The sequence below is a fragment of the Heterocephalus glaber genome, unplaced genomic scaffold (assembly GCF_053883595.1).
Source record: "Heterocephalus glaber isolate CG9 unplaced genomic scaffold, H.glaber_assembly_v1.0 deba00000621, whole genome shotgun sequence".
Classification (NCBI taxonomy): Eukaryota; Metazoa; Chordata; class Mammalia; order Rodentia; family Bathyergidae; genus Heterocephalus; species Heterocephalus glaber.
The window spans coordinates 7,975,881-7,994,520 of record NW_028258153.1 but is presented as its reverse complement, the minus strand read 5'-3'; the positions used below and the strand labels follow the sequence as shown (position 1 = coordinate 7,994,520).

Sequence of the window (18,640 nt, the reverse complement as noted above, 5' to 3'; positions counted from 1 at the left end):
CAGGAAGCACAGCTACTAATTCAGGCTGGGTTTGGATCCAGGGATGTTATATTTGAGGTTTGGAATCTTTTCATGATACTGTGTAGTCTCAAATTGTGGTATCAGTTCAGCAGAAAACCCACTGGTGTGCTGCTGTCATGTGCTGAGGAACAGACAAAGAAGAGAGAGAAAAAGCAAGTAGATAAAGGCTGAGCTCCTTCTTTTGGGGACCATGACACAGTTTGCCAACTGAGAAACAGGGCCAATGTATCACAAATTTTCTAACAATATAAATCATTTGTCAATGCTCAGGCAAAAAGAGGTTCTCCTGAAGTTCATGATCTTCAGAAAACTGTTTACCTGCTCTTCTACTCCAGCTTTCTTTCCACTTTCCTCTTCTGAGCTTAGTTGGGTTGGGTTCTTTGATCACAACTCTGACTCATGTCCAGAGAGAGAGACTCCAATCTAGGAGTCAGGCAGATTTGGGCTTCGACCCAATGCCACTTTCTGCTATGTGAACTTTGGCAAGTTGTCCTATTGCTTAACTTCTGGGGATTGTATTATGTCATGTTATGTTATATAATACATTGTATTATGTTACATTATATCATATCCTAGTACAGTCTTATTGGTGATGTTATTTTGAAGACTGATGAGATAACACATGTCAGATTTCTAGTTGGTTTCCCAGCACATTGAAAACCCTAAATAAATTACCCATCTACTGTCTGTGTAATCTTTTCAAACTCAGAGATGTTTGCCTCTTTTGTCCCCTATAATTCTGTTGATTTTGAAATGTACTTTTTGCCCACTTTTTTCCAGAATTCTTGTCCAGAAGAATCCGGTTTATTAAATAAGGAGTAACTATTTTTTCTCTTCTAATTTCCCTTTAGCATATTCTCGATTTTATGATGCTAGCTACATCTGTGTCCATCTTTCTCCCCTACCTACCTCTGGAAGTGGGAGAAGAACACTGAGCTAGTTATGAAAAGGATATGGCTTCAATTTCCCTCTAGTTTTGTTGATGTGGGAAAATTGATTTTGCATTTTTGTGCTTCAGTATCCTCAATTATAAAATGGAAATAATAGGACTTCTCTTACCCACTTTACAGGGTTGTCATAGGAGCTCAACAAGTTATATTGCCTATGTAAAATATTTATTTACTTATTTATTTTTTGTTTTAAATTTTATTTTATTGGTACATTTTAGGTATAAAATATAATGGCATTCATCATTGGAGATTTGCACCTTTGCATAATCTCTCTTGGTTCTTATTTTTCCCTCTTCCCCTGCTCTCCCTTCAACCCCTCTATCCCTGCCTATTTACAAAGACCTTGTTTCCATTTTTTTCAGTTTCTCATATTAATTCCATTCCCTTCTTTCCTTTCCCCTACCCTTCCTCTTCCCCTTCCCCCTTTCCCCTTTTCTTCCTATTTCACATTATCTATTATACCTTTTAGTCCTTATTTACACTTTCAGTTTCTCACACTAGAGAAACTATTCGGTATTTAAACATGTGTGTCCTATTTATTTAACTTAAGATTATTGCCTCAATGTGCATACATTTAGCTATAAATGTCTCTAATTTCTCATTTTTATGGCTGAGTAGTACTCCATTTTATAGAAACCCCACATTTTCTTAATCCAGTCTGCCATTGATGGGCATTTGGGCTGCTTCCAAGTTTTAGCTATTATAAATTGTGCTGCAATGAACATGGGTGCATATATATCACTATGGTATGATTCTTTTAATTCTTTGGGGAAGATACCCAGCAGGGGAATAGCTGGGTCAAATGGGACTGCCAGTCCTAGTATCTCCATAGAGCTTTCCACAGTGGTTGCACCAGTCTACACTCCCACTAGCAGTGGAAGAGGGTTCCCTTTTCCCCACAGCCCTGACAGCATTTGTTATTGGTTGATTTCATGATAGCAGCCATTCTTTCTGGAGTGAGGTGGAATTTCAGCATTGTTTTCATTTGCATCTCTCGAATGACCAGTAATATTGAACATTTTTTCCTATGTTTATTTGCTATTTCTACTTCTTTGTCTGAGAAATGTCTGTTCATTTCAGATGGCCATTTTTGGATTGGGCCTTTAAATTTGGGAGGTCTGATCTTTTTAAGTTCTTTATAGATTCTAGATAGTAGACGTTTGTCTGAGGAACAGCAGGTGAAAATTTTTTCTCATATTGTGGGTTGGCTCTTCAGTCTGCTGGTAGTTTCTCTTGCTGTGCAGAAGCTTTTTAATAAGAAGGGATACCACTTGTTGATTGTTTGTGCTAGTTCACAGACAACTTAGGTTTTGTTCATAAAATCTTTTCCTACATCGATGTCTTCAAGAGTTCTACCTAACCTCTGTTCCAACTGGTTCAGCTTTTCTATTTTAATATTTAGATCTTTAATCCATTTTGATTTTAGTTGAGTGCATGGTGAGAGATATAGGTCTAGTTTTAATCTTTGGCAAGTTGAAACTCAATTTTTGTAGCACCATTTATTAAAGAGGCTATCTTTTTTCCATTGATGGTGTTTGGCTCCTTTGTTGAAGATGAGACGGCTGAGTGTGTCTGGAGTTGTTTCTGCATCTTCCAATCTGTTCCACTGGTCCTCAAGTCTATTTCTTTGCCAGTACCATGGTGGTTTTATCACTGTAGCTTTGTAGTATAGTTTCAAGTTGGAGGTTGTGATACCCCCTGCCATGTCTCTGTTACCTAGAATTGCTTTTGCTATTCTGGGTCTCTTCTTGTTCCAAATGAATTTTTGGGTTGTGTTCTCAAGGTCGGTGAAGTATGCTGCTGGGATTTCAATTGGGATTGCATTGAATCTATATAGCAGTTGATTCTTCCTACCAAGCAGCAAGGGATGTCTTTCCATTTTCTAATATCATCTTCAATCTCTCTTTTCAGAGTGCTATAGTTTTCAGAGAAGAGGTCTTTGATTTCTTTTGTTAGGTTGATTCCTAGGTATTTCAGGGTTTTTTAGATGCTATTGTGAAGGGAATTATTTGCCCTAATTCTGTCTCAGTGAGTCTGTTGTTCATAAAGAGGAAAGCTATTGATTTTTGTATGTTGGCCTTGTATCCAGCTACACTACTGAATTTGGTTATTAAGTCTAGAAGACTTTTGGTGGAGTTCTTGGAGTCTTCTATATAAAGTATAGTGTCATCTGGAAATAATGACAATTTGACTTCTTCATTTGCTATCTTTATTCCTTTCTCTTGTCTAATTGCCATGGCTACTCTTTCCAAAACTACATTGAACAGGAGTGGTGATAGTGGACATCCTTGTCTTGTTCCTGAGTTTAGTGTGAAGGATTTCAGTTTTTCACCATTTAGTATGATATTGGCTATTGGTTTTTCCTAGATGGCTTTTATTAGATTGAGGTAGAGATCATCTATTCCAATTTTTTGTAGGGTTTTTTATCAGAAATGAGTGTTGGATTTTGTCAAATGCTTTTTCTGCATCTATGGAGATAATCATATGGTTTTTGTCCTTGGCTCTATTGATAAAGTGTTTTACATTAATTGATTTGCATATGTTGAACCATCCCTGCATCCTTGGGATGAATCCTACTTGGTCAGGTTATATGATCTTCTTGTTGATCTTCTGCATTCTATTTGCTAGTAACTTATTAAAGATTTTGCATCTATGTTCACTAGTGAGATTGGTCTGTAGTTTTCTTTTTCAGTTGGGTCTTTCTCTGCTTTGGGGATCCAGGTGATGCTTGCTTCCAGAAATGAATTTGGGAGTATTGCTTCCCTTTCAATTTCATTGAAGAGTTTAAACAGTAGTGGCAGCAGTTCCTCTCTAAATGTTTTGTAGAATTCATCAGTGAAGCCATCAGGACCTGGGCTTTCCTTCATTGGTAAATTTTTAATTACATTTTCAATTTCATTGATTGATATTTGATTGTTTAGCATTTTTTGGTCTTCTTCATTCAGCTTTGGTAATTCTTATGTGTCTAGGAATCTGTCCATTTCTCCTGTGTTTTCCATCTTCTTGGCATATAGGTTCTTGAAGTAGGTATTTATGATCCCCTGGATTTCTGCTTGGTCTATTGTAATTTCATCCTTTTCATTCCTAATTGCATAGATTTGGGCCTTTTCTTTCCTTTTTTCTGATAAGGTTCGCTATGTGTTTGTCAATTTTGTTTAGTCTTTCAAAGAACCAACTCTTGGCTTCATTGATTTTTGTGTCATTCTTTTAGTCTCCATTGAATTGATTTCTGGTCTGATCTTTATAATTTCTTCCCTTGTATGAGCTTTGGGTTTGTCCAGCTCTTCTTTTTCTAGAAGCTTGAGGTTTAGTATCAGGTTATTTAATTGGGGTCACTCTGTTTTCCTAATGTGAGTATACACAGCTATGAATTTCCCTCTTAAGACTGCTTTCATTGTGTCCCACAGATTCGGATATGTTGAATTGTCATTGTCATTTAATTGTAGGAACTGTCTGATTTCTTCTTTCATGTCCTCCGTGACCCATTGGTTATTCAGAAGTGTGTTGTTCAATTTCCATGTGTTTATGTAATTTTCTTTTGCTATTGATCTCCAATTTCATCACACTATTGTCTGATAATATACAGGAGATAATGTCAATTCCTTTGCACCTACTTAAACAGGTTCTATGAGTGAGTATGTGGTCTATTTTGGAGAATGACCCTTGTGCTGCTGAAAAGAATGTGTATTCTGATTTTCTGGGGCAGAACACTCTGCAAACATCTGTTAAGTTCATTTGTTCAAGAGTTAGATTGAGTTCTAGTATTTCATTACTTATTTTTTGTCTAGTTGATCTATCTATTTGTGAGAGTGGAGTATTGCGGTCCCCCTTTATTATTGTTTTAGTGCATATATGACTTTTCATATCCATTAGCTTTTGTTTATATAGTTGGGTGCACTAGCATTTGTTGCATATATATTTATGACTGTCATCTCTTCCTGTTGGGTTGTTCCCTTTACAAGGATGTAGCCTCCTTCTTTGTCTCTCTTAATCAGTGGTGGTTTGAAATCCACTTGATCTGCAAAGAAGAGAGCTACTCCTGCTTTTTGGGGGGTTCCTGTCACATGGAGTATTGTTTTCCACTCTTTAACTTTGAATCTATGAGTTTCTTTTTGAATTAAGTGTGTTTCTTGTATGTAGCATATTGTTGGAGTTTGCTTCTTGACCCATTCTGCCAGTCAATTTCTTTTGATTGGTGGATTGAGACCATTAACATTGATGGTTATAACTGATACATATTGACTTATCATTTTTATGACTTTTTCTTTTTGTTTTATTCTCCTACTTTGCATTTAATTTCTTGTCATGCTGACAGATTCATTCTGCTGTGCGTCCTGGGGTTGTGATCCTCATTCATTTCCTAGGCTATTGTCTAAAATTTTTTGGAGTGCTTGTTTGGTATTCATGAAGTTTCTAAGGTGCTCTTTGTCATGAAAGTATCTTATTTCTCCATCAATTTTGAAAGATAGTTTTGCAGGGTACATCAATCTGGGTTGGAGGCTGTTTTCCTTTAGGACTTGGAATATGTCACTCCAAGCTCTTCTTGCCTTGAGAGTTTGCATTGAGAAGTCTGCTGTGATTCTGATGGGCTTTCCTTTGTATGTGATTTGTTTCTTTTCTCTAACTGCTTGTAGAACTTTGTTCTTCTTTTGGGTTTCTGGAATCTTAACTATTATATGCCTATGTGTAGATGGTTTTGATGAAGGCTATTTAAAGTCCTATATACCTCACTTATCTGTCTGTCAAATTCTTTTCCCCTGCTTGGGAAGTTTTCTCCCATTACTTCTATGAATAGTTTTTCATGTCATCTTCATTCTCTCCTGTTTCTTCATTGAGTCCAATCAGTCTTACATTAGTCTTCTTTTCATTTTCTAGCAGCTGCTGGATTGATTTTTTGTGGTCCTTTACAATTTTGAATCAATTTTTCTTTTCCTGGCCACTAATTGCAATCTTATCTTCTATATCTGAAATTCTATCCTCACATTTGCTCATTCTGCTTTGTAGACTTTCAATGGAGTTTTTAATCTCCTGGAAATCTATTTGTATCTGTTTTATGGATTCTGTTTGTTTCCTATGTTGGGATTCCATCATGTTCCTGAGCTCCTCTCTAGATTTAGTAATCATGTCTTGCACTATGAGCACAATCTCTGCTGTTATCTGAGAAATTATTTCTGATTTCATTTTTTTCCAGATTCTCTTTTGTTGCCAGTTCAGGTAGTCCAGGTAGTTGAGTATCAGAGTGTTCCATCTCATTTCCCTTTGTGGTTGCTGTAGGTGATCTGGAAGTCTGGTTTTGAGACTTGTTTACGTGTCTTCTCATTTCAATGGTGGGGTGGGGATGGTGGGTTGTGCTGCTGGTGCACACACAGCTCACCTCCTCTGTGCTGGGAGCTGTGGTTCAGTGGCCTGGAAGCCTCCTCTGTGCTGGGAGTGATGCTATGTAAAATATTTAGAAAAACCTCAGAATGATATATGAATATAAGGAATTTTTATTTAGATATACAGCTTCTGAAGACCTTTTTTCTTTAGTTCTGTGATCATTTAACTTTTGATGTGGAGTAAGCAACCACAAATTCTCAGTTGAATACAACAATAAACATTTATTTTTCACACATCTGTGGACCTGATCCAAGTTGAGTTTACTTCCACATCTGAGGCATGGCTGGAGTTTGGCTGACTGGGCTGGGCCTGGATAAGTCAATATGGGCCTACATGTTCCTCAACTCTGGCCCAGGATTAGTGGACTAGACTAAGCATGTCTTTCTCAGAAGGATGGTGGAAGTATAAGAAAACATTTGGAGCAGGCGTGGTTTTTGAAGCCTAAACTTAGAATTGGCACATCATTACTTCAACTGGCCAGGGAAGTCATATAACTGAAATCAGGGATAAGAGTTAAGCATCATTCACTGGAGGATGATTTTTCTAATTTTTCGGAGGGATTAGATAGAGGGAAGTGGGATCATTGAAACCGTTAATGCATTCTGCCATCCAGTGTTTCTTTCTTAGTGCTGGACAGAGTTCTTTGAAGACCTAGTAGGAGCTCAGTGTGTTTGACAAGAAGGTTACTGGGCTTATGTGGAGAGACAGGGTTAATCATTCTCAAGCTGATTCATTCTAGGATCCAGTGACAAAACTCTTTACATCTATAAGGACAGTGAAAGAGTTCAAGTGAGTGGTGTCAGTTTTGGTTTCAGCTTCTAGTTCTCTGGTTTTCTGTACAAGCATGGATATACCCCTCCCTCAAGGTTATTGCTTTCACAACGATGTAAAAATATTTGTGGCATCTTTCTCCCCTTCCTTTCTAGAATCCTTGTAGATTTCTGTGAATTTCTAAGGAGCTAGAAAGGAAATATATACACTGTAGGTCTATGGGATTCTTGTCTCAGACTGTCTACAATCTCAAGTCACATTCATCCCTACAAATGCTTTCTTAGGGCCAATTATGTTCCTTAGATACCAGACCTCATAAACAGATGACTCCAGCCACTGTGGGTTTCCAGCAATATGATTTTGCCTGGCGGATTTATTTGTAAATGACCTCAAAGGACTGAGTAAAATATCTCTGGGCCAGAAATTCTGGGTTAGAAATTTTCAAATAACAGCCTCTTCACAGGAAGATGGGGATGAGAGAGATAAAGCATGAAAGCCAGAGAGCAGGAGAGAGAAAGAGAGAGAGAGAGAGAGATTGATTAATAGGCTACCATCAGGGATTCCAGATGTTCCTTCAAAAGAAATCTCTCAAATAACCAAAGCCCAAGTCACACAGTGAGTGAGAAGGAAAATGGTTAGCAGCATTTTTGATTTCATCCACATGAATTCATTAAAGGTGGTTACCAGGGAGATTTAAGTGGTAGGAAAGCTTGCACATATAAATAAAAATACCTTCTCAGAAACACATATACACATGAAGAAACCTAAGCAAAGAGCTCAGTGTTGGTGTTTTTAGTGCTTTTCTTTTTAATCCCTAGAAATTTAATCCAAGATCTAGAGTTCTGTCATTTATGTAATCTTCTTGTTTGCTTTTTAAATTAAAACAACTGCTAATTCAAAGAGATTAAAAGAGAAAAATATAACATAGAAGCTCCTATCTTGCACTGGACTTAAAATTTTCCAGGAAGAATCTGCTCAGAGCTGGAATTCTTGGAATGGAGATACTTGCTGCAATCTCAGTAGATGTGAGATAATAAACTCTTGCTAGGGTTGCACTGATATGCTTCAAACTTTAGACCAGATCTTGGCTTTTCTGGAAATTTCAAGATTGGAAAAGCAACTTTGCTAACTCTACCCTCAGCCTGAGTCAAGAAATTGTACATCTGGAGTTCTTAGATGGTTTAATGATTTATCTCCCAGAATTTATTCTATAAATTCAAGTTACTGGGATGCAGTGCTCAGAAGGGGACAAAGCAGACACCGTCTTTGTCTTTTCTGGTTCTCCCTTGGAAATAGATGAAGATAGCTTGCTGTAGAGGAAGGTAAAGGACAATTTAATAAAGATCTTTAAGAATTTTTATATCTCTCTCAGCTATAAGTGGGTATGGAAACAATATTTTTAATACATTTATGCTCCAAAATATCTATGATTTCTTCTGGTTCTGAAAGCATGGTCATTTGATTCAGTTTGGTTCAATGAGCATAATTGTTTACCATCTTTCTTATTGAAAATTGAGAAGGGCTGAAGTAACATAAAATTAGTGATGTTAAACACCAAAAGAATTTCCAAACCATGCTCTGTCTTCATGAGATAAAGATGAGTCTGAATAAAACAATAGGGAGTGGCCTTGGATAAATATGAAAATATGATAAAGATGACTTGTTATAAAATGTACCAAATAAAATCCAATACAGTGGACAATCGAGTTTTGACTGGCCTGACATATAAACAACTTGGGTTACAACTGGAATTTTAGTTTAAACTTATGACCAAAGTCTTGAGTTACACGTGAATGCCAGTGACTTGTGCTTCCAGATGGTCTCAGATACAGATTTAACCCTGAAAGAGTTGTGGAAGGAACTTTACAACATCCTTTCCTGTGTGGAGTTAATTGAGAAATCCTGGGCCAATATCTCTCTAAGGACACTGAGATCTGCCTGGAAGAAAGTATGGCCTAAAATTACACAGGAGAGAGGACTTGAAGGCTGAGTAGAGGCACCTGATCAACTTGAGTTACAACCAGCTCTCACTAATGAGTTGAGTTTGTAAGTCAAGAGACCTCTGTACCAAGTTAAGCAAATAAGACTTTATGACCAGCTAGAATTTATTGCAAGAATGAAAAGTTTACTTAAGGAGAAAAACCATTATTATCCTCCATAGGTAATGAAAAACTGTTTTTAAAAAATACATTTATTCTTAAAGAAGAAATTAATGTTTATTTCCTTAACAATATAAAAAAAATATCATTTGGTCATAAAACCAAGTATCTGACTTGAGGAGAAAACATTAGAAGCATATCTATTAAGAACAAGAACAAAGCAAGTATGTCCCCTGTGCCTCCTTTATTTAATATTGTTCTAGCAATATTAGCCAATGCAATTAGACAAGATAAATCAGAGTCATAATAATTGGAGATAAAGAAGTAAAACTACCATTATTTGCAGATTATATGATAGTATACATGGAAATCTCAATGATAAAACTTGAATAGAGGATTTTACTAAATTTAGGAACAGTAGAAGACTATAAAATTAGCATTCAGAAATTGTATCAGTTAGTATGCACTAGAGAAACAGATTTAATGTAAGATATATAAATATATAAGGATTTACAAGATAGGCGTACAATGGCCACCTCAGAGTCAGTTGTGGAAGAGTGCAAAAGGGCTGTTTGCACACTGGAGAGCTAAAGGATCCAGCCAAAGGTTAAAGACCTGGAACTCTCTGTAGTGTCCCATGTAAGTCCATATCAGGAGACTGAAGGGTCTGTGGTGGATGGCTGAAGGGTATGTAGTGGAAATCAGCTGACAACATCCAAAGTGAAAGTGAAAGAAGATTGGAGCCCCTCTGAAGGAACAGAAGCAATCCTTTCTTCTTAGTTTCCTTTTTATTGTATTCAAATTACAAGCCTTTGGTGCCACTCACACCCAAGGTGGGTCTTTCATCTTTAGTAAATCCTTTCAGCCACACCCACAACTATGCTAACCCAATTAGTTGAGTGTTTCTTACTCTAGTTTACAAAATCAATTAAATATTACAGAAATCAGTTGTTCTCATGCACACACAAATAGTGAGGATATGATAAGAAAAATGTATTTAAAATATCAACCAACAAGTTAAAATACTCAGGAAAAAGTTCAGAAAGAATGTGTAAAATCTAAAAGAGAACATTAAACATTCTTCAAAGAAAAAAAGAATAAATGGAAAAACAACATTTGTTTTTGTTTAGGATGTTTTATCAGTCAGTGTTCACTAGAAGAACAGATTTAATATAAGATATATGTAAAGATTTACAAAGTGTGTTTATAATGGCCACCTGCAGAGTCAGGGGTGAAAGAATGCAAAAGAGCCATCTGCATGCTGGAGATACGAAGTGTCCAACAGAAGGTAAAAGGCCTGAAGCTCACTGCAGAGGCCCATTCAGTGCATATCAGGAAGTAGAAGGGACTTCACTGAAAGGCTAAAGAATCTGCACTGGCAGCATGGAGATGGAAATCCAAAGGTGATGGCGAAGACTGAAGCTCCTCGAAAGAAGCAAAAAAAAAAAACAGACTTCCTTATTCTTTCCTTTTTTATTTCATCCAGGCTACAATCCTATTGGTTGGTGCCCCCACACCCAGGGTGGGTCTTCCCTCTTCAGTGAATCCATCATTCAGATACACCCAGAACCATGCCAAGCCAATTAGTTGGCCATATCTTACCCAAGTTGACACAACAGTTAACTGTCACAGATGTTTTGATGTAATAAGGTTCTCAGTTTTCTCTTAGTTGATTTATAAATTGAGTACATTCCTAATAAAAATACATTTAAAATTTTATAGAGAAATTATTATTAAAGTTTTATATAGAAAAAATAAACACCCAAGAATAACTACGAAAGCATTAGGAATTAAAAATGAACTACAATAAAAGATTAACCTTGTCTGAATTTAAAATATGGTCTAAATCGTTTCTTGGCCTTTTGGCTAAGATCAAATGTAGTATTTGTTCTTATCAGTTTAAAATATCCTCTAAGTTTTCTGTAATTAAATCAGTGAGTGCATTGTGATGAGCAGACAGATTAACCAGTGAAACAATGTAATCCCATAGAAAATACAAGCACTGTACATATATAAAAATTTTCAATGAACTAGAGCTACCATTCACTAAATAGCAATTTTTGTTTTTTGAGACAGGGTTTCCCCGTGTAGTTGAGGGTGGTCCTGAACTCATTATGTAGCCCAGGCTGGTCTTGAACAGTGATCCTCCTGCCTCTGCCTCCCAAGTGCTGGGATCACAGGCTTGCACTGCCACTCCTGGCTGCCATAAACACCCATTTTTTTAAAAGGGTAAGATTAATACCTTAAATAATATAAAAGAATAAACCTCAAATACATCAAACATGATAAGTATGAAAAATAAAACTTTATAAATTTAAAATTAAAGTTAGAAGAAATTATTATTTTTTTTGATACCGAGGATAGAACTTGGAACCTTGCACTTGCGAGGCAGGTGGTGGAACCACTGAGCTAAATGGCCAGCCCTTAGAAGAAATTCTTAATAAATTAATCTCTGATAAGTATTGTACCTGGGCCTATGATTTGAAATCCTGTAGTACTATTAATGAAATTTGACTACAAAATTTAAAACAATTTTGTGTAGTCAGAAACATCATAAGCAAGGAAATGAAAAGCCAAGTGACAAAATGAGAAAAAGTACTTCTGTGAATATTACCAAAAAAAGAACTTTTAAAATTAAGGAAAAAAAGAAAAACTGAAAACCAATTAGAAAATTAATAATAATATGTCCAAATCATTTTTAAAGTGGTCCTTAAGTACATAAAAATATGCTCAAAATATTCCAATAGCCTTAACTATATAAATATGTACTGGAATATGTTTCTCATTATAAGAGAAAGAAAAATTAAATCTAAAATGAGATACTATTTCTTATCTATGAGAATGAGAAGATAATTTAAAATGCTTGCCACACTTTGATGAAAGAGCTGTGAGAAAACAAACACTCTCATCGCTAATAGGGAGGAAAAACAATGACACAACACTTTAAAGAGGAACTGGGTACTGTCTCACAAAACAAATTATGTCTTTAACTCTTGATCTAACTATTCCTCCTCTAGAAGTTTCCTCTGAAGTTATACCTCCAACAGTATGAAAGCACATGTGCACAAAGTTCTTCACTGTGGCATTGTTTATAGTTTTAAAATATTTTAAACAGCCTGAATTTCCACACTGTAGAGCAGTGTGGAGCTGTGAAGCAAATGTGGAAGGTCTCTTTGTCTTATATGGCATGATTTTTTTCAGGACATTTTATTAACTGGAAGAGCAAACAGAAAAGATTATTTATATGATATATACTCTGCTACTTTTGTCTAAAAAGGTATATATATATACACACACATTTATATATTATATTTATATTATTTATATTATATTTATATTATTTTATATATTATATTTATATTATATATATACACAGACATTTATACTATACTGTCTTCTATGTAAGAAAAAGATGAAAACATATATTTACAGTAATTGTTTAAATTTTCCAAAGAAAGATGGGAAGAATAAGATAGAAATAAATGAAATGTGTTTTCCCTTCTTTCCTTTCCCCTACCCCTCCCACTTTCCCTACCCCTTTAGACCTTGTCTTCCTATTTCACATTATCAATTATACATTTTGATCCTTATTTACACTTTTAGTTTCTCACACTAAAGAAACTATTCGGTATTTACACGTCTGTCCTATTTATTTCACTTAAGAGTATGGCCTCAGCGTGCACCCATTTAGCTATAAATGTCTCTAGTTTCTCATTCTTTATGGCTGAGTAGTACTCCAGTTTATAAAAAAAAAACCCATATCTTCTTTATCCAGTTTCCAGTTGATGGGCGCTTGGGCTGTTTCCAAGCTTTAGCTATTACAAACTGTGCCGCTATAAACATGGATGTGCATGAAAGAAGAGAAAGGAAAAAATATGAAAAAAGGAAAAAATGAAAACCAAGTCTTTGTAAATAAGGAGGGGTGGAGGGGTTGAAGGGAGGACAGGGGAATGGGGAAAAAAATAAGAACCAAGATACATCAAGTAAAGGTACAAGTTCCCAGTGATGAGTGTAACTGTATAATATACTTAAAAATGTACCAATAAACTTAATGAAAAAAAAGGAAATAAATAAAATGTGTTACCTATAGAGAAGGTGAGGAAATGAGTGGAAAGGGTGAGTGCTGGGGGGTAGAGAATGACACTTTTCTGAATACACTTCTTGTTGTTTTTATTTTGAGGATCATATTAATATTTCACATATTTTAAAAATCTGATTGTATTATAAATGAACAGCATTATCATACTGAGATAGGGAAAAAATTTAAAATTAACACAAGTAACTTTTGCCCTCAATTCTTGACTATATTCTATCAGGGTAAAAGACAAAAAGAACTATAAATTAGTATTAAACTCTAGTGAGTTGTCTTATTTCCTACAGATAAATGTGTTAGCAATTTGGGAGCCACATTTGTGTAATATAGAAATTAATGTGAGTACATGAATAAATATATTCAGGATAAAGGAAGCCAGGTTTCCTACTGTTGAAGAAAACAAATATATGAAACAAGGAAAGTCCAAGTATCTCAATAGTGTGGATTAGAGCCTTAGATATTTGTATTCACTAATGGGTTTATTAAATATATATTAGCATTTAATAAGTATATATGTGTTAACATACAGTATATGTACATCTGAAATATGTGCATGTCTTCCTGTAAACACCCGTGTTGGCTGAAAGGATTGGAAACAATGATACTCCAGTAGAAATTAGCATGTCTAATGCTTGTTTAAATATCACTTCTCCATAAAAAGAACCAGTATTTTTCAAAGAAATGACCAATGTCATGACAAGAATCAGAGAAGGCACAACATGAGCCTGGACTATCTTATTATGCCAGAAAAAAGAAATTATTTTAAAAATGATGGGTAAATATCAAAAGACTCAGAATCCTACTAGCTAAGTCTTAGAAATGCAATTACCAAAAATAAATAATATACATTTTAACCTATTTAATAAGGTAAGAATCTCTGAGTCCACACTGATGTAAATTACTTAGTAAATAAATGTGTAAATGAGGAGAAAGGCAAGCTTTTCTTTGCAGTAGGATGCTAGTTAATAAATGATGATTAGTAATTGTGAACAAAATAATGGAGTTAGAAAATCACCATTTTGCAACTATTACAATAATAATCAGTTTAGGTAAGACCCATGAATGTATGATAAGCTTGTAGTTAACATTTGATAAGGAGCAAGTTATTAATAGCTTCATAGTATCTCCCCATAGATTACTTATTGGTACTTATTGGTGGATATCACTTTAAAGAAATTATTAAATTATCATTAATGACAATGGGGCCAAGCGATATCATGTGCTTCTTAATTTTATACATGAAGAAGAGCTTAGCATCGTTGCTTCTGTGATATTCATGCCTCAAATCTGTAACACAAATCTAATTGAAGGGAAAGAAAAGACAAAACTAATGGAGGGATAGCCGCCTAAGAAAATGGCTTATGCTCTTCAAAAATGTCAAGGTTATGGGAGTCAATGGAAGAATTTGGGAACTGTTCTTCTAGTGGGGTAAGACTCAGGCTGAGTCCAAAGGCCCAAGAAGAAGGAGTACATGCCAGAGCCCACAATAATGATTATGCCCAAAATACGCTGTAAGTAATGCAGACTGCAAAGAGTTAAATCCCTCCATTGGGTTACTTTAAGGAGCGAGTCTGACTGAAGCTACGTGACTCACAGAAGTATCTCACAAGCAGTGAGGTAGCACGTAGGTTAATATGACCTCCCTGCTAAGGGCCACGGCTGAGACCAGAGTAATGGCTTGTGAAGCTGTGGGCTAATGCAAGATAATGTGCATCCTAAGGTCAGAGTAAATCGTACCCAAATTCCATTCCCACAATTACTGCCTTCGTAGCTTGAAGGACAATGCTCTAATTACAACCATGTATTTTGTCTATCTTGCTTCTAATTTGAAAATGCTTTGACTCTTCTCTTTAAAGCCTTGCCTGCATTAGTTTCCATGGTAATTACTTATATTGCACCTTTTACCCTGATTGATGAATAATAAAATTCGCTGGAAGAGATGGGCCAGTGCCTTTTGCCAAAGGAGTATTGGCTGTCCCAGTTCACTCTTTCTCTTTAACATTGTCTTAAGTTTTTCTTCAACCTTCCGTTGCTTACTGGGCAGGTGGGGACTAGAGGCTTACTGCAGGAGTCTCTGGCAAGTGCAGATGTCTAAGGATGTGAAAAAACATCCTTTTAAAGAAGAGAGCAAATTCATCCTTTCTCCACCATTTTGTTCTGGTCAGGCCCTCAAGGGATTAAATGATGCCCACCTCAATGGAGAAGGCAATGTTCTTTTACTCAGTCTACTGACTCAAATGCTAATTTCTTCCAGAAACATCCTTAGACACACCCACCTGTATGAGCATCTCTTACTGTAGTTGTTGACATATAAAATTAAGCATCATGGAGACAGAACATGTAATGATTTGGAAAAAATTAAGTCATCCTGCAAGGAATTACATAGACTCTAGCTTAGGCTAAAATATGAGAATGGTATGCCAAATGCATATAGAGATCAGGAAGTCCTAGAAAGAACTAGAAACCCTTAACTCTTTAAATAAAGATTGTTACTGAGTGGAATACAACTGAATTGAGCAATAGAAGACTTGAGTGCATAGTGAATATTAGACTTGAGCGATATTTACTGAACTTGGCTGAACCACATATGTCCTAATTGTTTATAGAGCTCCCACTATCTATAAATGGCCACAGGATTAAGCATTAGGGAGCCAAATTGTTAGGGGGGATATGAGAAGTAAACTGGTTAAACATGGAACCAGAGGGCTTTGGCCCAAACATTTATGAATGAGGAAGCTGATGCCCACAGTAAGGCTGGACTGGTGCAGTGTTACACAGCCAGTTTGTGGCACAGCAAAGAGAAATACCTGCTTGAAAAGGTTTGCCTTTTAGGTGCACCATTCCTTTTTACCACCATTATTATGCTCATTTTACAACAAAGAGATTGGGGATCAAACAGAGTAACTGGCTTAAGGTCACAGCTACTAAATGGCAGAACAAAGACTCCTACATTATGACCCAGTCTGCATATAAGCAGATTTAGTGGTGGAAAGATTTTGATGGTGCACTGAAATCTTAATTTCTTTGCTTTCTATTTAGAACTAATTCCATTCTCCCAAGCTACAAACACTAAGTCTCTCATTGCTTGTAGAACCAATTAATGAGTTAAATTGCATCAAGTTTTGTGTTTTTTTGTACTGGGGATTGAACTCAGGACCTTGTGCATGTGAGGCAGGCACCAGACCCACTGAGCTAAATCCCCGGCCCTACATCAAGTTAATAGTCAGCAGTTCCTTGTTGCAATTAGAGTTCAGCCTGCTGTTTTCATCACATCTGTGGGACTGTACCAGATTTCCTCTCTAGCTCATTGATCTGCCTGCTTTTGCCTCCTAAAGGTGCTATGCTGAATATCAATGCTGCAGCAACCTGGTAGTTTTTGTGTTTTCTGAATTATTTACCCCAAAGCCATAGGGTATCAAATGCCTTTGGGTCTATAACTCTTTTCTCTTTGGTTCCAGTCTCTGTTCATCTGGTTGTCTCTTTGTTCATTTAGCGGATATTTGTTGTGAATTGCAAGTCTACTGGATTTCAAACTCTGGACTGGTAATGGATATACAGATGTCTTTTCCTCTAATGAGATTATAGTCTAATTTGGAGGCTAGACATGCAAGCATTTAAAATGCAATAAAGACAATGTTCATGAAGAAATGTGCCAAGCCCCTAATAAGGATCACAGGGAGAAATGCAGGAGCTGCCTCACACAGGGCATTGTTTATCCTGCTGATAGATAGCAACTTTTATTCTGTAGAGAAACTAAAGAATTTTAAGCAGCCTGCTTAAAAATTAGGATTGGCTTTATGCTTAAAGAAATTCACTCTGTGGGGAGTGGAATAAAGGAGGTGATAGTGAAGGTATGGGACCAGTGTAGAGACTGTTAAATTCCAGTGAAAAGAGACAAAAAGTCTGAAGTGGGCCGAGAAATAAGAATGGTAGAGGTGAGAGAACAATGTGTGAGACATTTAAGAGATGGCGAGATGAGATTTAGTTACCAATTAAATATGCAGACTTAGGAAGAAAGTTTAGGATAACATCAGATTCTTTTTTCTTGCAATTATGAGTCTATTGGTTCAAGTGATAGAAGAAAATTTGGAGGTGGAAAAGAGGCATGATAAGTTTGGTATTTGGCTTAAGTTTGACCTCAGTAAGTGGTGATTCTCAAGAAATGTTTGTGTACAGGAGGAGCGAGGTCTGGGTAGAGATTTAGATATTCTTACTTCCCTCTTTCCCTTCCTCTCTTGCTCCTTCTCTACCTCCCTCCTTCTCTTCCCCTTCTTTTTCCCTTCCTTTCTTTCCCTCCAGCCCTTTCTTTCTTTTTTGGCCTTTTTTTTCTTAAAAGAAAGAAACTTAAAAATACTTTTTTTCAGAGAAAAGAAGTGGAGAATGAAGGCTGAAGACAGAGGAAAAGGAAGAAAAATATTCTAGTGTGAAATTCTGGAGCAAGAGGGCCTGTGATAAGGTAGGAGGCAGGTTGTTCATTGTTCATATATAACTCTGTCTCTTCTGAATTGGTTCTTATCTTCTACTTTTGTTCTGCCCCTGCATTTCTGCACAAATGATAGTGTGACATAAAGGCTGGTGAGTGTATATGTTTACCTGTGCATGTGAGGTGTGTACAGAAGTATTCATGGTTGCACCTAGGCACATAGCTTGAAGATCCTCAAATTGTTTCATTTAAATGCCATTGGTACCATTTCTAGGTTATAACTTTGCAGAGGGGCAGAAAGGACATCCTCATAGGAAGGAGTCTGACCTCCAAGAAAAAGATATGGCCTTGTCTCTTAACCTGTGTATCTTCTCAGAACAGGATAGATTTGATCAGTATGGCATGGGTTTCCTAATCTCCTGAAGGTGGACAATGAATGGGTTGGGGGGATATTCTTAAGATGAGAAAAATCAAGGGCTTCCTCACAGAGGGTACAGAGGAAAAAATAGCATTGAGTGCTCTTGACCTAACTGTCCTAGCGGGTACCAAAGAGGCACAGCGGGCTGGGGCTCTGACCCAGTTTTCCCTTGGGCATCCCATTGGAAACAGCTGCTTACTGAGCGACTGGGTTCTTTCCAAAGAACAGTGAAGAACAGTAGTTTGGGGTAGGTGGGGGTGGAGGCTGGCTGGGTAAGAAAATCAAAAGCAAATGTAGGCCCTATGGCCTATCAGTTCCAGTACCAGAGAAGCTTTTATCTAAAAGTATAGGATGATCTATCTTGAATATGGGAAGGAAAAAGAGAAAAAAATTTAAAACTACTAAGTAAACTGGAACACTTCTTCACCATCCCCTTAGATAAACAGACTATCTTCTACATTGTGATGGGAAACTAGTCTGATCTTG

At 36.5% G+C, this 18,640-nt stretch overlaps 1 protein-coding gene and 1 pseudogene across 41 annotated transcripts in view; both read left to right on the top strand.

Annotated features, from left to right (window-relative positions):
* LOC101715682 (uncharacterized) overlaps nucleotides 1–18,640 on the top strand; it is a 348,006-nt gene that overhangs the window by 312,360 nt on the left and 17,006 nt on the right. For all 41 annotated transcript variants that reach the window (XR_015449165.1, XR_015449164.1, XR_015449163.1 and 38 more), the window contains one exon: nucleotides 17,678–17,769. The gene's annotated coding sequence lies outside the window, so the exon portion shown is untranslated. The remainder of the gene's footprint in view (nucleotides 1–17,677; nucleotides 17,770–18,640) is intronic.
* LOC147829335 (U2 spliceosomal RNA) lies at nucleotides 11,067–11,208 on the top strand (annotated as a pseudogene).